At 48.1% G+C, this 18,479-nt stretch overlaps 1 protein-coding gene and 1 long non-coding RNA gene across 4 annotated transcripts in view; one reads left to right on the forward strand and one right to left on the reverse strand.

Annotated features, from left to right (window-relative positions):
- KCNIP1 (potassium voltage-gated channel interacting protein 1) overlaps positions 1-18,479 on the reverse strand; it is a 375,943-nt gene that overhangs the window by 178,481 nt on the left and 178,983 nt on the right. The gene's annotated exons all lie outside the window — the stretch shown is intronic.
- Positions 6,117-9,283, forward strand: LOC125182896 (uncharacterized). Its single transcript, XR_007163667.2, has 3 exons — positions 6,117-6,603; positions 7,783-7,925; positions 8,611-9,283. It is a non-coding gene; the product is annotated as an uncharacterized lncRNA (long non-coding RNA).

An 18,479-nucleotide genomic window follows, 5' to 3' on the forward strand; every position in this document is an offset into this window, starting at 1 on the left:
CCCCTCACTGGCTGCACAGCTGATGAATTTCAAAGCAGAAAACCAGCCCATTTTGTATGGAGAGAGGATGCTGGAATATCATCTCACAATGATGCTGGACAAAAAAAAAAAAAAAAAAAAAAAGCCATTAGCATTAAATTATCTGCTCCCAGATAATTTCCCAGATGAATCACCATAAAAGGCTCTGAAATGGTCTCTTGCTCTTTTTCTTTGCATAACATTTGCCTGTTGTCAAGACTTGAGGAGCTGTAATTCGTCAGGCTTTTATCTGCATCGGGGCATTGTTTTCAGCAGAGTCCCTGATTACGGGAGAAGTGGCGAGGCCGAGTTTCGCAGGCTGGAGCAGCAACCTGTAAGCGGCAGAGCGCAGGTCATGGGCCTGCTGCGAGAGGAGGGGGCTCTCAGAAGCCAAGCGTAGCCAGGTGCTAGTGATGCCCCCCCCACTTCATCTGGGCAGCACTCGAGGCTTGCTTTCAAGATCTGTGCCATGCATTAGCTTTCGGATTCTCACATCTAATGGGATGTCAGGCAGGGAGCAGTGACACAGTTACAGCGGGTAAAAGACAATTTATCAGACTATTTTTTCCCCCAGTGCCCAAATTGTGCAGCATGGTTTCCATGCAGGCATTGCAGACGGATCAGACCCCTAAAACCACAGAGGAACGGCTTCAAGCTCAGATAGCAGAACCTGGGCCCAACTCTGAGCTGGTTCCTTGCAGGAAGCATTAAAAGCAGATTTTCCGCACTGCTCCTGGGGGCTCCAGCCCCTCGCAGGACGGGCACTGCATCATGTTGGGAAGCCTGGAGCAGAAATCCGGGTTTGTGACCACCGTTCACAGCCTCATACACCTGCGGGCCACCAAATGCTGCATGGTGACTTGCTGCATGGTGCTGAGTTTTGCCACTTTATCCCAGTGCATTGGCAGTGCCACCTGGCAGCTGCTCGCGCATCCCCGTTTCTGTGCCGTTATAAATGGATCAGAGACCTGTCAGGCTGCCAAGTGAACCATCATTATTCAAGATATCATTTAGCACATACTCCACATGGCAGTCAATTGCTTGCGTTATAATCACCTCGTAAAACTGTGACTCCATAGATATAATATCCCTGCGAGACAGTCTTTACCTGTTACATTAAACTTACAGATATTTAAAATGTCAGATAATCTTTCATCTGAATTGTGCTGCTGTCTAATGCAGTCAATCAGCCAGCTCTGGAAGCAGGTTTTCTGTTTTCAAGGAAGAGGCAGGAGGAAGACGCTTCTCTGCATTTGCTCACAAATATCTCATTTGTCTTCAGATGAGAGAAACTAATCTTGTTGTGTGTAGCCGTGAGTCCTTTGGATATTACACCGCTACCCCTGAAAGATCTTCTTTCGAAGACAAAAGAGCCTGCCAAGGTGCAAAGTCTTCTCTTTTATGTTACCTTCACTTTCAGTATTGTTTGACAACCTTCATTTTAAAGTAAAATTATTCTAAAAAAGGATAATAAATGTCTGTGCTTTTTTTTTTTTTTTTTTCCAAGTGTTTTTCACTGGAAGTGTTTAGGCTATCAGAGCTAGCATGGTTAGGGAGCAGAAGAGCCTGGTTTTTCATCTACACCAGCTTCCAGCGAAGACAAAGCCACTTCCCCTTGCTCCTCTTTTCTCCAAGGAAAGATGACAGGGATGAGAAACGCACATCACCGCTTCTCCAGAGCCTGGCTTCGTCTCCAGCCAGGACTGCTGATCCCTCCAGCCTCCTCTGGTAAAAAGGCACCCACGTTTCTGCAGAAGCGCCAGCACTGCCCAGGTCTCTCTGCTCACGGGCAGCTCAGCAGGCAGCGCCGTCACACCCACACCATCACCCTGCCAGCTGCTGGAGGAGCAGGGCTGGCCTGCAGGGCCATGGGTTGGTAGAGAACATCTCCTCCTATGCCACAGGCATCTGCCGTGCTGTATTCCTCATCTGGCTGCACAGCTCAGGCTGTGGCTCAGGTAAGGCCACAGGCCGTGCTGCCAGCACGCACCGGCACGGGCACCAATACTCTTTGAGCCGCTGGGAAAAGGGTTGCCCCAGTGCCATCGCCCCGCTGCCCGTGCATTGGCCCTGCCTCCCGGTACTCACGCTGGTTCACTTACTGTCACCATTGTCAGTTTAGCTGCTATCACCAAACCTACCCAGAAGCTGCAGACTTTGCTTGCCTGCTCTCACAGCTTTTACCACACCTACACACTCACTTCCCAGTAACCAGGACCAAAGTGACAGCGGTAAATCTAAGCCTGATGAGGGCCAGTACTACAACGCAGAGCAAGTCCCAGTGCTCCTTTGCTGTGTTCAAGCAGAGGAGATATGCAAGGAGCAAGACACTGCAGTACTGATAGCGAGGAGTTCTGCCCTGAGCCTCTGGTGGCCGGGTAAGGTGCAGCACAACACAAACCCCAGCACCCTGCTACCAGAGCCACAGCAGAAGCCCCTGGGTGCTTGGAGCACAGCATGGTGCTGGTCTGGGGCTGGTGCCATGGCCAAGGAGGCTCCCGCAGGCAGCAGAGCTTTTGCTCACAGCACCCGGCTCCCTGCATGCTCGGCAGGCCGTTCATTCCTCTTCCAAAGCAACAGCACCAGGAGCAATCTCAGCCTCCGCTGTGTAACTCAGTTTACTGCTAATTGCCTTATTGCTGCCATGCTGTTGTTTACATGTCGTTGTTATTAAATTGGTTTGTGGGGAGCTGTTTTAATATGCTATCCTATACCTGAGTTTGTATTGCTCTGTGTGAGCATCAAGGCCAACCCCAGGGACATGTTGTACACTCTTGTCCAGCTTCTTTTCCCAGTTCTCAGAAATTCTTCATCAAGTTAAACATCTCAGTGAGGCATCTCCAGCTCAGCTCACAAAGATTTCTGAGCTTCTTAGATCATGAAAAACATTTTACATCAGCTGCAATGTGGTTGTGGCAGTACAGAGTCATATACTTGGACAAGAAAAAGAATTCCCATGATGAGTCTCAGTCTGAAACACGGAACACGCAATTTCAGAGCACTCGGGGAAAGAAATAGAATTACATACATTTTGCACAACATCTGTGGGAAATGGCAGTCGTGGACCATCCAACTCCTATAGCTCTGCTACAGGTTCACCAACTTCAGTGTCTCCACTGAGCACACCATGCCGGAGAAGCAGAAGCAAACAGATATGTTCTTGTTCATCCAAACATTTGAGTATTAACACTATTAAAGTCCCTCATAGATGCTTTGCTTAACTGGTCATGTTCTCCCCAAGGGACACAGGAACTGGAGCCATCTCTCCAGTCACTTTTAGGCAGCAGGGATCTCTTTGCTCCACGGCATCGTTAAGCAAGAGCGGTCAGTGATGAATTGCTTTTAATACATGTATCAGCTGTGGAGAAATCATTGTGAGCTACAGGAATGGTCACCTGCCACTATTCTTGAGGGCAAGCTCTTTCTCCAGAACATTTTCATCTCACTGCAGTCCTCAGCATAGACTGCAGCGCACTTGTCCTGGCTTTTCACATCAGATATTTCTCTTTATCATTATGCTTACTTATGGCATCCCCAAAGGAAGACTTCTACAGGTTTTGATAGCCACATACCAAGTAAGTTATTCTAAAGCCCTGTAAAGTAGATGGGGTCTTTACGATCACATTGGTTTTTGGTGCAGTGGACATAAATGAACTGCTGGGGCTCCCTGGGCACAGAGCTGGACACCAGACTGAAGGCTACCTGTGCCCAGGTGTGAGAGCTGCCTTCAGCTACTGCGCCTCTCCCTGGGGACAGGCGGGCCCCACCGATGATGGGAAGATCGAGGTGCCAAAGATCTGTCCTTGCCCGGAGAGATGAAGCCCATCAGTGGGGCTCCGAGGCCCCTTTGGGCTTTGTGCTACATTGCAGCCCATATACTTCCCCTGTTGCTTTACCCCTTCCATGCCCTCTCTTATCCCTGACAGGGAGCTCAGGCTTGCACAGTGCCCAACGATAAACCAGCAAAACGTTAAGCACAAGGGTAGATCAAGCCCTTGACACTTCCAAATGCCTGTGAATGGCAAACACATCCATAAATACCCGAGTTTATTCAGGAAGCCTCTGTAAAAACAGAGAGAGTCTGACCCTGACGGGTTACTTCTTGCAGATGGTTCCACTAGCCCAAAACACTTACAGCTCCTCCCTGTTTCATAATTAACCACTAAAACATTTAAACTCACTTTAGATCTCCAACGTTTAGCGTAAGTCTCTAAACAGACAAGAGATGATATGAACCTCCAACCACTTTGCTGATGAAGCAGAGGGTGCCATGCCCAAACCTCTAAGTGCATGATGGAGATCTGAGGACATCCTCCATCTGCAGGACCCCTGTACAAGCCCCTCGCCAGCTAAGTGCCATTCCCCATACCAGTATGGCCTGGATCCTTAAATTCAAGTGCTGGAGCCCACCGATCACCTCGTCTTGGTAAAGGCAGGAGCTGACACTGCAGCTCCACTTGGCATGATGGAAGTCCCCTGAGGACCTCAGTCCCTGTATCCTACGCTGCTGGCACCACTTCAGAGACCACGAAAGCAGGTCAAGATGCTCCTTCCCTAAAATGAAATTCGACATAAATAGCTAGCTGGGTCTTTGTCAGCAGCTCCTCGCTTCCTCTTGCCCGGGGGCAAAGCCATAAATAAGGTTGGTGCTCTCAGGAAACGTGACAGTTATTATTCAATAAGTGAATTATGGGCTCATTCTTGGAAAGGAATAGCAGCAGGCAGGGAAGGGAAGGGAAGATGGTGTTTTACTTCACAGGAGCTGAAATACCTCAAAGAAATATTAAATCCATGATAGGAAACACTGGTGAGTGCTTTGGCAACTTGCTCTCATTGTGGTGTTACTGCTTTCACTTTTTAAAGGCGTTTGTGAGGTGCGGAAGATGCGGTAGCAGCCTGATTACAAGCGCATTCCCCCTACAACACACAGGGTTGGGGGGAGCCATGGGCCTGGTGCGAGGGCAGGTGCTGCCCAGGGCCGGAGCGGGGAGCCCGGTGCTGGCGGCGCAGGCCGGAGCTAGGGGCTGGGGCTTCGACCTCGACAGACAACGGCAGGAGGCAGCTCGATGAGGGAGAGGAGCTGCAGCTGTCACTGTGGCGTGCTGACACATGGGTTTCTCTCATCAGATCTGACTTTTGAGGGAAAGCATCCAGGCAGCAGAAGGCCTGGACTGAGGGGCGGCCATGCAGGCCGCGTCAGACAGGCCCACACGCCGACACGGGCGTTGTCTGTGGCGCCTGGTGTCCTCTCACCAGCACAAACTGACTCACCTGGGATCCGCAGGCTCTGGTGTGCAGAGGTCCATTCAGCGTGAAAAATCCCTTCTGAGCTTATATCTCCCAGCAAAGCCTCGTCCTCCCCAGGTGCTGAGCCAGGTGGCGATCCCAGCAGCAGCCCAAGACCACTGGAGCCCCCCCGCACGGTGTGGGGCCAGGGGGCATGGACACCCTCATCCTACATGCCCCAGCTCCCAGCCATGACAGGATTTGTGTTAGCAGCTAACAATTCAACGGCAGGAGCTAAAAGCACATGATGTTTAAAATACCCCTTTGCAGAGATGATACGCTACGGCTTTGTTGGTCCCTCATTCCCAGCCAACGCGGGGCTGAGCTCCCGAGGAAGGTGCTATCCCATATGCTCCCATCTCATGTCCAATTAAAACCCAAGTTCATGGCTTCCAAAGCATCTCTGTAATAAGTCAAGCTGTTTGGAGAGAAATGGGCCGTGCTAAAACTCTTATTATGTGTAGAAAGAAATCAGCCAGCATAAGTGAAACAGATAGCAAATTTCCTTATGCACAGAAAATGATCATTGCTTTAGATCAGGGAATAGGAACAGATCCCAAACTGAAGATATTATTAGTTGTGAAGTGATCATTACAGAGAGACGGTCTAATAAGGCACCGCAGACAATAATGACGAGGCACAAGCTCTTGAACTAAACAGACTAATTTACACAAAACAGCTTGACAGAGAAATTAGGAAATTAGAGGTGTAGGTAAGCTATGAGGAGCACTGTCCTATTGCTGCATGCTAATTAGCATCTTGGGATTGCACTGAATCAAACGATATCAAACAACACGTATTTTTCCCCCATCAAATATGTCCTTTTTCAAAACCAGAGGCTTTCCAATAATTAGCTCGAATATGTTTCTCTTTTTACCCAGTTTTCCCCCCTCCTGATTCATTTTGCAGTATTCATTTAGGTCTTCCCTTTTTGTACTTTATTTTTTTATCTTCTGTAATTGGTTTTTGAAACAGCTGAGCCTGATGCGTGATTTGCAGCCCTCTCCATGCAAGCACAAAGACTCATGTAGGAATGTGCACTGACACATCGAAAAAAGGGGAAAAAAAAGGAGGAGAAATCAGAACAAGAACTTCCCAAAAGGCAGGCAGGCAGAAAGCATCACTCTTAACCTCCTGTTCCGTAGGGGTTTTTCTCTGGGTCTATAGGGACACACGGCATGGAAGGCTGGGGACCCGTGACCCGCCTGAGCACCGTGCCGTACCCAACGTGTGGACCAGCCTTCAGGAGGACACAGCCTCCTGCATCCTTTGTGCCCCTCTGCAAAGAAGCTCGGGCAGGTCAGTGATGGGATGTGGCTGCCTGAAGACAGGGCCGGGTAGCCATGTCCTGACACAGGTGTGTGCCTAGGGCAGGGCTCTTTCCTCTCCTTCCCTTCCAGGGGTCATTTTCCTGCCTCTACCAAGTACATTTTCAGCCTTGACTAAATCTCCCTATTTTCAGTGAAATGCAGGTGGCATCCTTTTACCTTAGAAACCTCTCCAATTGCTCTGTGCTTTTCAGATGGCAAAGTAACTACAAAAAATAGCAATGCCTGAGTCACTTGGCAGCATTTTGAAGTGCCGGGAGCCTTTCAGAGCATTATGGGGCACATTTTCCTTGAGCTGTGTCTTTTCCATCCCTGCCAACACTCCAGTGCCTCCTCAAATGGTGACTTTGGCATGGAGCTGGGCACAGGAGTAACTTGTGCCCCCGTCTTCTCACCCTGCCTGCGGGAATCCCTCTTGCTCCCCTAGATGCAGAAACCTGTCCCCGCAGAGCCGGGAGAGAGCCACGGCTGTTGCCATTCACAGCGCCTTGCGCTGCCTCTGGATCTATATTTCAATTCCCGTGAATAATGCTGAAGAGCTTTTAGTGGAAACAGAGAGAATTATTGATGTTAACAGTAAAATTATTTTATCTACGCAAGCCAGAGACAGCATATAGTCTATCAGGTGCATTTAGGCTGCCACAGAGATTAAAACATTTTTGTTAGAAATGGCATCTAGAGCATTACAAAGTTGGAAACAACATCCTAAATTGATCTGTCATGATAAGAAAAATGCTTTCTTCTTCCTGTTTGCCTCCTTAAACTCTATTAACGTAGTGGGAGCAGAGCTTCTGCGGCAGGCACGGAGTCAATAGCCGCGCTCTGCATGCGCCCCGTGCTCCCAGGGCAGAGGGCACCTCTGGACCCGACAAGCTTTTCCTTCCCCAAAAGAGGCGAGCACACCGTGCTGTAGTCACAGCCCAAGATAAATTCCAATAATAAAAAAGTCACAACATCGGAAGAGAACTGCCGCCTTGCTTGCAAGGGAGATAAACTGGACGTGAGCAGCAGGGGTGTAAATCAACGCGATGGGTTTGACAGATAGATTACAGGCAGCATATCCTGAGTTGCAATGAAGAAGCAAACGTACAGCAACCAGGATAAAATAAGCAAAACAACTTGGGAATTGATTTTTTTTTTTTTTTTACAGGCTGAAATGATTTAACTTCGTTCTCCTGAGAGGCTGTGGATTGCTTTCACTCCAGCCTTCCCCGCTCTGCCAGCCATCCCTTCCCAAGCCTGCTTTCCCTTGTAACGATGCTGCTAATCTGCTGCAACAGATTTAGTGCTGCGGTGAGTAAATCCTCCAAAGGTACTGCTTCCAGCAAAAGAAAATATTAGTAACTTGACTCATTGGTAGAGTTTAAATATCCGATGAGTTTGGCTTTGAGCCTGATCCTGCTGATTTTCCACCCATCCTACAGTGCAACTCCCCGGCCACGCTGGCTCTGTGCTCAGGGACAGCGCTCAAAGCCCCAGGGCCCTGGTGCTCTTGTCCTCCTGTGGCTGCCTGGGCCCTGGCCCTGCTGTGTGCCCTCTGACAGCAGTGGCAGGCTCTGGCCAGCAAGAAACCTGCAGACAAGGATGGTGCCGTCCTGCAAGCAGCTAAACACGGGGCGTCCTGAGCTACGGCTCAGTGCACAGCAGTAGGGGCAGTCCCAGCTAATACCAACGTGCTATGAAATGCTTTGCGCCATCTTGGCAAAAGATTTAGGTCAAAATGATGGTAAAATATATAATAGTAAAAATGAATTTCTCAGAAATTATTCTTCTGAGAGCTGCATTTTCTCTTAAGAACATAGCTTAAATGGGAAATGCTCAGCCAGCTCTCCCAAATATGCCTTTGTTTGGTAGTATCTTGGTGCTGCCGTTTGCATAGCTGAAAGGGGACCGTCTTTACAGCGAAGTGCAAATCATTTCTTCTGTTTCTTAAATTCCTTTGTTATATTTTAACTGACTTCCAACAACCCCCTTTCAGACACTGACCGCAGTGAGCTACCCATGCAGAAGGCCGATTATTCCACAGCCAAACGGAGGAACAGCAACGATGAGCGCAAAGCAGCCAAGCACAGAGCGTGCAACCTCCCATGGCAAATGGCAGCTCACTCATCAAGCCACATAGCAGTTTGCAAGTATGCCGGTTCACCTGTGATGAACATTATTTCAGGCCTGGGAAGGAGTTGAATCCTTCTCAGGGAGCTGATGAGCCCTCAACAGATCCTTACTCGGGCTTGGGCACAGCAGCAGCAGGGCTGTGCAACAAGCCCATGGCTGAGGTGATGGTGAAATGCTTCTCCAGAGCCCTCTGCTAAAAGCTTTAAGGTAAGTGTAGGCTGTAAAAGGAGCAATTATCTTAACTATATTTATAAGGGAGAGAAATTTATCGTAATAAGTACTAGAGTAGAAATCAAAGAGCATGCAGGCTTAGCAGAATATACCCAAACCTAAAGGGACATATGCAATAAGAACTGATGCGTTTGGGTGATTTTGGGCTTTCAAAGAGGTTAAGATATCCGTGCCATCTAACACAATTGAAACACAACCTCAACCCACTTTAGGAGCAATCCTTTGGCAGGCAGCTAACTGCTGCCCAGCGCCAAACTGGCCAAGGAGCCACCACAAGGAGCCACCCCGTGTCCTGGACCTGCAGCCCGAGGGCACGAAGCATGGCTGAGTGCTCTGCTGGAACAGGGCTTCACCACCCACACCCATCAGCAGTACCAGTGTGGCAACCACAGTCATGCATTTCCTTTATTAATGTAATTCATAGGCAACAACAGTAATAATAAAAAGGTCTCTGCTCCCTCCTCAAGAAGAGTTTATACAATGAGAGTGAAGAAAATGAAAATCCCATACTGCAGCACCACACAAGTTTTCCGCCCACCCTATGCAGCCCAGCAGGAACTCGGGAGCCTTCCTAAGGACTAGAACAGGATTTTATGGTTCAGCTTCTGGGGTCGTGCTTCGCAGCATCTGTAACAGCTGCAGGCATGGCAGCTGTTCCCCTGGACTCGTAGCTAACGCTGTGGGGCACAGCCCCAGCCTGACACCGCACGCAGCCCAGCAAAGCCCTAACACAGGCATCTGCAACGAGCTCCACTCTCTCTGGACTCTTCCCATGGAAAGCTCACGTGTCTCCACAGGGCCAGTCATCTGGGTATGAGGCCTCCAAAATAAGCCCACTGAGCTTGTCTCTGAAAATGCCTATTTTCTTCTGCGTTTTCGGAAGGAGCTTAGGGAGGTGAGCTTAACGGGGACATCTAACATTTATAAACACTTTGCTGGTGTCTGTGAGTCATCCAGGCTCTTTCTCCTCCAAGGAGAAGGAAAGCATGTGATTCATCCCGCACTGAAATAGGTGCCCAAAGGAGGTGGGCCGGAGACGTGCTCGGAGCTGCCTCTCTCTTCCAGGCAGAACCGAGCCTGGCTGACGGGCCCAGTCACAGCACGGAACTCTTACGCTGCTAATTTATGCAAGATTAATTATGCACGATGAATTAATACAGCTAACTCTAGCCTTTGCAAATTATTATCGAACAGAACAAGGAACCAGGAATATAATCAACTAACAAAGAACACGGCAATTAAAAACTCACCTATGTTTCAGAGCGGAACTGGAAGGAGTTGAGCAGAGGACTTCGCTTGGCACCTGCGGGCAACGGGTGCCAGCCAAAGGGAGACAGGCACAGGTCTTGGGTTTCACAGCATCGCCTTTGAAGCACCTGGCGTTTTGACTGGTTTTGAATCAGGTGGAAGAGATCAAACCTCAAGCTTCACTAGAGAAATATGAAAAAGATGCTATTCCCTGAGGAGGGGCGGGTTCAGAACCACAGGTAATTCAGACATGGCCCAGAGGTGCAAATGCTGCACGTCTCTTTGAACTTCTGCAATCCTGCAGGGAGTGGCAGCTAAATGCTTTCTTGCTCCCTGTTTTACTTCTGTAAAGTGGAACACAGATGGATTAACTCCCGGGTCTGCATTACCAGCTCTGCTCCTGAGCTGCGTCCCTGTGAGCTACCGCTCACGGCTCAACAGGGACCCGGGCCCTCCACAGGACCTGGGGTCCCCAGGGTACAAACGTGGGGGTGAATCAGGCCCAGCCAGCTCCGCACCCACTTGCTCTGCCCACAGGCCTGCTCTGCATCTTGTAAACATCTCCAGCTGAATTTTAAGAGGTCTCAAGTTCATCCCAATACAAAATTAATTCAAAGGCTAAAACCTCATTACTCTCTTTCCATGCAAGCATTCCTGCCCTTCTAAACGCGGTGCCCTGCCCCTGCCCCTCACAGCACCGGGTATCGCCAGATTAAAAGAACACGCAGTTGTTGCTAGTGGTAATAAGAGTAACAAGATGATGATTAAAAAGTATACAGCGCTCAGTAATCCTTTGAATTGCCTTTAGGACAGTGATTTGCATTTCTGTTTAGCATAGATGGCACCAGAGTGAATAGTTATATTTTAATAGTGCTTATGCAAAACAGAACGAGGGAGAAGAATGGTGTGCAGCTCACCCACCTGCTCTGCCACCGAGAGCAGGGTGAATACTGATCACATCCAACAGCAACTGCCGTAGTGTTAAAAATGACTGCTCAGGTGAATAAATAAGAAATAATTAAAACAGAGAGACTCAAGCTTTTCCTTTCCAGATTTGGGCTCAAACATTCAGATGTCTCCCAGCTTTCTCCCACTCCTTCCCACTTGCCTCCATGCCAATACCTTACATCTCAGGGCAGTTTTATTCAGTATGTCTTAGCTTAATATTGAATTAATTCTGTCATATATATAGGGACAGATTTGTGAATGGAAGGAGAGATCCCCTTTACCTTCTGTGATCAATCTGAGAAGCTCTAGAATATAAAGCATCATTTTTGCAAGTGAATGAATATAGATCCTAATTATTTCCTAATTACCTTTATTTCTTTGCAATGTATCTGAGAGACTACATAAGCAGAGAGTTCAGTGCAGTCTGCTTGTGCTGCAAACACGAACGGGGCATTTGACACTCGTCGGTCACTGGCGCATCAACGCCACTAACTTGCCCTCACGTGCCAATGGCATGCCCAGATTTCCTTACAGAAAATTTCTGAACAAGAACAGCCACTATCTGGCCCTAGAATACACAAATACATACGTACTCTGTACAGGTATTTCTGACTCGGGGTGCGGAGAGTTCCCAGTTACTGCTCATGTGCATTTCTGGATGGACAGACTGAAAGTAAGGAACTTTCTTTTAAGGTGCTTCTGGTCTTTGTAGGTCCCTTTCAGGGACGGCTGCCTGTACCCTCAGCATGCATCCGAAACAGCCCGGCAGCACTGGTGCCAGCACGGTACTGTGGCTCAATGTGTATGACTGATCAGGCCGACCCAGTCTTGTTTTCAATCAGAGTCATTTTAGGAAGAAGGACGGGTTGATTTCCTTGGTTTCCCTTTTCTTGCTTGAATTTTGGTTCAGGCTTCTCAATACAGCACAACTGCCCTCTTAATGAAAGGGAGCCAATGATTCTCCTGAGATAAAACAGCTGTTAGAAACATGAGTTCATACTTATATTCAATTTTTTCTTCCCGGATCTGATTCCAAGCCTCAAACAATTAAATGAAAAATGCTTTTATTACTTTATTTATTACCTCAAAAAGGAACAGTTGTGATCAAGTGCAGACGATGCTTTTTAGATGTTACAAAGCAATTTAATTCATTTATAAAGGATTTCAAACTGTCAGCACCACATTTAACATGATAATCTCAGGCTTGAAAAAGACGGATGACATCACTTGTCCCCCACCAAACGTGCATACATTATGGATTATTCCGAAGCCTCGTGAATAGGGTAATTTGAAATCATTAAAAATTAAAGAGAATGCTGCTGAAAGGCAGGAAGGGCACTTTTGCTCTTGGCTCTGTTGGTGTTTCCCTGCAGTGGGACCAGGGCTGGTTTATTGCACGATGAGAAGAAGAGGACTAAGGAACGCTGCTGCGGGGCAGGACGCAGCACCCAGAGTGAAACCGGGGGCTGAGGATGCCTCAAGCCCTGCTGGAAGCCCCTTTCTAGTGCAGGCTCATGTGCAAGGACCTGGAGCAGGTCTGGAGGCTGGCCCTACTGTGGTCATTTACTGTTTTCAAGGAGGATGTGCCAAGAAGGTTTCAATGCAATAGCAACGTAAATGTTTGCCATTTTTACAAGCATTCCTGGGCGTATTTCATAAGAACATCGTGGTTCTCGCTCAAAGTTTCCCATGCCTGTCCCCACAGCCCCCCTGCACACAGCAGCTGCCGTACTACTCATTACCGACTCCCTAAGTTATGCAGGTCCTGGGAATAATTAGTTTTAAATCCTCTCTTTGTAGAGCAAAACTGTGGCAAAGACCTGAAATCGCAGTCACATTATCCGAGTATTTGCGAGGCCATCCCAATAATAAAGCGCACGTCCCCCTGGAGATGGTACCAACTCAAAAAGGCTTTTAACTGACATTTAAATGTCAGACTGCTATGCTGAGTATTACGGGCGTTTCATTGCTCAGCCCCGGAGAAGCATGAACACATCAAAAGCTCCTTAATAATCAGCCACATTAAATGTTGATGGGCTTTGGCACCTGGAAAGGCAACTACAGATGACATGTTTAACCAGGGCTGATGGATATCCACCTGATTCAGCTGCACGAATGCAAACCCACACACATCTCCAGTAGACCACAGGGAGTCTATCAAAATAATTATTTCAAGGATAATGAGTTCATTCTTTCAGAAAAAAAAAATCCTTTTCCCAGAGATTCTTTTTGTTCTACTCACCGTGAGCCTGCCCTTATCTTACTGGTATCCTCGATAACAATACTGAGCCTTAAGGACCAAAAACTAGTGAAAATCTGCTTTATTTGTCTTGCGGGAGAGCAGTGACTCATTGTCCACAGCCATGTGTTCGCCCAGGAGACTGTCAGTGGCACTGCTCCATTTGCAATCTGCATTTATCCGAAATGATCCTTCAGCCTAGTACACGTAATTCCAAAGGGTATGAACAAAAACCTCCCCGCATTACTACACCACCGTCCAAGAAGTTCTTAAAAAGGTAGAACATGAAGAGGTCAGGCTTCGCACACCCAACAAGGTGTCTTTCAAAGCTACAAAAGTAGGCTAAAAAAAAGAGTCAGGTGTTGAAAAGAGATGTAAAACACCACAGCCACCAAGGCAGTAATGAGAGATTTGAGATCGATGTTTGGCATTCCCAAACCTCTCCCCAGAGAGCCAGCCGTGGCTGTCAGACGAGGCACCACAATAGCGATCACACGCACAGTATTTGCTAATATTTGTTAGCATTTGTTAAAATTGCACAGTCATTTCTGGGAGTAAATGTAGCATGTCCAATCGCTAATTTTCATTTTCATTAGTCAGAGATGCGCTAGGATAACTGCTGGCCAAAACTACGCATTTCTTGAGCTCCCCTCGAGGTGCAGCCCTGCCCTGGGCTTTCCAAACACCAGCCCGTGTGCGGCTGGCGGTGCAGGGGAGGGCAGCGCTGCAGCCTCACCGTGGAGAGGGACTGGCAGGAGCAGGGAGGGATGCAGGGGGATGAGCATCGCCAGCAGTTTGTGCTGCTCTGATACCCTCCGATGCCTTCTGCCTGACCCTACCTCCTCCTGTATGCCTCCTCACCTTGAGAAATGAAGAGAGGGGGGTAGGAGAGAGGTGAGCTCCCCAAAACACGCCGAGGTCTGCAGCCAGCCCGGACACACATTCCCAAAGGGCCGTGGATGCGGTGCCAACCTGCTTTCCTTATTTCCCTCTCTGACACTAGCAGTCACAACCGGGCCTGAAGCCTTGCATCAAAACATGGTAACAAATGTCAAAGAATAGGATATTACCTGAGAAGATAGGCTGGCTTTCCTGCCCATCACTAGGAGTACAAAAAATAATGAAAATATTGAATATAATTAAGACATGTAATCTTTTCAATCTTCAGAGCTATGCAAATGCAATTCCTGTCAAATTACCAGGAGGTACAAATGTGTGCATTACTGGCTGAGGGCCAACGTGAAGATTGCATCATGATTAAAGAAGTGAGCTAGACTTGTTAGAGAAAGGGCTGAACTAGGAATTATAAAAAGATGTAACAAATGACTCGGTACCGAGCAGCTGACAGTTGTCCAAGCAACGTGTGATGCTCATCTCAGACATGGCAGAGGTGCTGGATTTAAAAATTGCCTCCAGTATTGTCACTGATAAATGATCGTATCATGACGAGCGCTGAACCATGCCTCGCTGGGGATGTGAACGCCATGCATGCTCTGTTCCTTTCAGGAACTCAATGACTGATTTCTATATTTCGTATAGGATTAAGAAATTACGGAAGAACCTTTATGGTAGGGATCATTTGGCAATAAGCACAGCTCCTGGGGTTCCTTTTGCACCTTGTTAAAATATCCTTGCATCACAATGCAGCTGAGCAGCAGCACATACAGCAGATCCTGTAGCTCTAGCCAGAAATTTAGCAAATGTAACATGGAGTTTCTGTCAATAGCGGGAGCTGGCAGTTGTCACACTGACAGAGTTAATGAAAGTCGTGGCTGGGGCAGGCAGAATCCCACAACTGCCATCAGCCATCAGCTCGGTTTTGACAAGCGAGGCAGGATTATTATTTTGTACCTGTGCCCAAGTGGATAATTAAGCTGTAATCTTAATGATTACAGTTGATATTACTGAGCAGAAAAGCCCAGAAGACTTACGTAAGCCATGCAAACACACCACTAGCTTTCTCCGTCCTGGCTTTCTGACGAAATTACCCCAAATGGAAAGCTATCCATGGTCATTTTGTCTCTGCTACAAGCTCACCTGCAGTCCCTGCATGAACACTCGCAGCACTCCTGCAGTCTCACCTCATGCCCCGGCTTTGTCTTTAACCAAAGCAGCGGCACCAATGGCTCCGGCCTCCTTCCAGCCCTGGCTGTCAGCCCCATTGACATGAGCAGGGTGCTCCTCGTGGTGCTCCATCCACTCAGCAGGAGCCACCCAGCCCTTGGCCCGCTTGGTGCTGGGGCTGCTCCCCCAGGGAGGTGGCAGGGGACGGGTGCCGTCGTCCCTCCCCCTGAAATAGGCAGGGGGGGAACAGCAAACACGGGTGTCTGCTGGGGAGAGCATTTGCTGCTTTACATGTACAAAGTTTGAAGGGAAACTGTGCCCTGCGGAACAGCACAGCACGCAGCCCTAACTGCTACAGCAGCTAGAGCAACAGGAGCAGGCCCTGTGTGTCAACCAAGCTGGGGGGGATTCATTTTGGGGCAGATTAGGGTCACTACGGTATGTAAGCCTTTGATACCATGACTGCTAGTTCTTGCTCTTAGCTGGCTTTCTACTAAAATTACCACAGCACGTTTCAAATCTGTGCTCAGTGTAGCACAGAAAGAGCTAACACAGCGGGAGCCACAAATTTCCCTGCCTGCAGGACACCTTCCTGGGTTTTGCACAATAATTCGTGTTCCTCTCTCTAAAATCTTGGTGGAGAAAAGTATTTAAAAGGAGGTGGGCCAGCCCCGTTCTCAGTTATACTGCCTGCAGGGAACACCCCCTGATCCGTGCCTGGCATCTCCAGCAGGAGCACCGGGCTGCCTGGGGCGGGGGCGTACAGCACCCCTCCTCTCCCCCTGCCTTGGTGGGACACACCGGCTGCAAAGCACGTATTTGCCACACCTGGTAATCAACTTCGTTGAAAATGCAGCCATGCTCCTGTTAGTAATACCTTCCTTTTCCTTTGGTCAGGCTAATTTTCTTCCCACTAATTCTCTTACCTCTTTCAGTGCTCCTATTTCTTTTTGCAGAAAGAGGTTTGCTCCTAAACGGCACTTTGAGACTCCCATTTCCCCAAACTGCCTTCCAGTGTGGCCACGTCGATGCCTTATTTATGGACAGCCGTTTTATATTGTATTCCACACCAATAAAATGCCACTACAGAGATAGTTTATTGCTGGCTACTTTATTTATTATGATTCTGCTGTTACAGACAGCCCTGGCACTGAATTACCACTGGCTATTGGAAATCTCCTGTCTTTTTGACTGAATGCCTTTGCACAGCATTTGAAATTCCTGTCCGAAGCCCAAGAGAAAAGCCCAGCCCTCCCATTTTTCCTGTGTCTATCTATTCAGAACTACTTCAGGACTAATTAACTCAGGACTAACAAAGCTTGATAAGCAAGCTATGTTTCTTTTCACTTTGCAATTCTTTAGACCCTGTTTACTTTAACATTAGCGTATATATTTAAAAAAATAAGCTACAAATCAGTTCCAGTACTGAATACATTCATCTTTCTTAGTTTCTAAAAGCTATTCACCTTTGATTACAGCAATGCGTACATCTGACGGGCTTTGATAATAACTGTACGTATCCAGCAGTACGGCTGTGGTGTAGAGGCATAACATGAAGCTGCTAATACATTTTTACTCTCATAAAGCCACAATTTCAGCTTGATAAACGTGACAATCAATTACACCAACTGCAGAATATCTATTATGATTTCAGTAGTTTAACAGAATGTTTTAATTAACAGTTAAATAGAAACTCTAGCACGGTAGGCACTCAAGCGTCAGATGTAGGAAGCCCACACGTTCTGCTGAAGCCATCGATGCCCAAGTCCTGCTAACTGTACTTAAAGCTATTCAAAGTTTGACCATAAGTATTTTGAACTTTCTATTATCCTCAAATGTCACTAACTAATTTTTCCTTCTAACTTTAAGGAGTATGATGACTGAAATGAATTGTACAGAGCCCATCCGACGCAGACATAAAGCCTCCTGGTGCCAACAATGAGAAGTAATCATTATCTTTGTACTTAGAGTAGGAAACGTTTAAGTTATCTCTGTAAGTCCAGCACCAGTGCTGTAGCTACAGTACCTTGCCCCTGGTTCGATTTCACTTATTTTCATCCCCAGAAACGGGAAGAAAAAATATTGATTGCACAGTATGCTATCTCTGTTAATCCAGTTATCTATTAGTTGATCTGGATTCTGCACAACCGGTGATTTCCTGGTAGCACGAGACTAGAGCACAGCACGCAGGAGGGAACAGAAAGGCCCATCACTGTGCAGGCCCCAAGTCACTGCCTCAGGCATCTCCAAGTGCAATGGGAAAGATGAGGCTGCGAGCAGTGGGCACGATTCGGCACGCTGCCTAAGCCCCATTAGATGCATGGATGATATTCAAGAAAAAGGAGAAGAATTGATTTTTACTCCATTTTCCTACTGGCACGCTGCAGGCGCCCTCCATCAGCAGCTCTCAGGTGCCGCTGTCCAGCTGCAAGCCTTCCTCCAGCACGCTGGAGATGGGAAACTGCTGCGAGGAGGCTCAGAGAGCCCCAGGTCTCCGACTGCGCATCCCACCTGGGAAATGTCCATCCTTCCAGCCTTCAGACCTTGCAGCTGACCAACAAGAGAAGGGAAGATGGTCCTGACTTCTCCCAGAAGGAAGCCTTCTGGGGGCTCTACGCATGCCTCCCCAGCACCCTCTGTACCAGCTCTGCACTTCCCGGCTCAGCCCGACCAGCCTGGATGTCTGCACGGACACGCAGACACGCAGCCGGCCTCAGCTTTAACGCAGAGGACCATTACCCAGAGGAGGAGGGGAAATTGCTGCTGCTTAAGCTCCAGACTAACAATTCTAAGAAGCACTGCAGGTAAATAACACTCATCTCCGCTTAGGCTTTGGTTTTCAGTAAATCCCATGGAAATTTTTAAAGAACCCTGAGCTGCTCTGCGGCGTTAATAAATTCAGGAGATAACAAAGCTGGTGTGAGCAGCTCATCTCAAAGCCCGCTTTTCCCTTTCAGCCTGCTGAGCACCAGTCACGGTCCTGGGGAGCCGCAGCCGGTCCC

This window comes from Anser cygnoides, chromosome 14 (assembly GCF_040182565.1).
Source record: "Anser cygnoides isolate HZ-2024a breed goose chromosome 14, Taihu_goose_T2T_genome, whole genome shotgun sequence".
In the NCBI taxonomy this organism is placed as follows: Eukaryota; Metazoa; Chordata; class Aves; order Anseriformes; family Anatidae; genus Anser; species Anser cygnoides.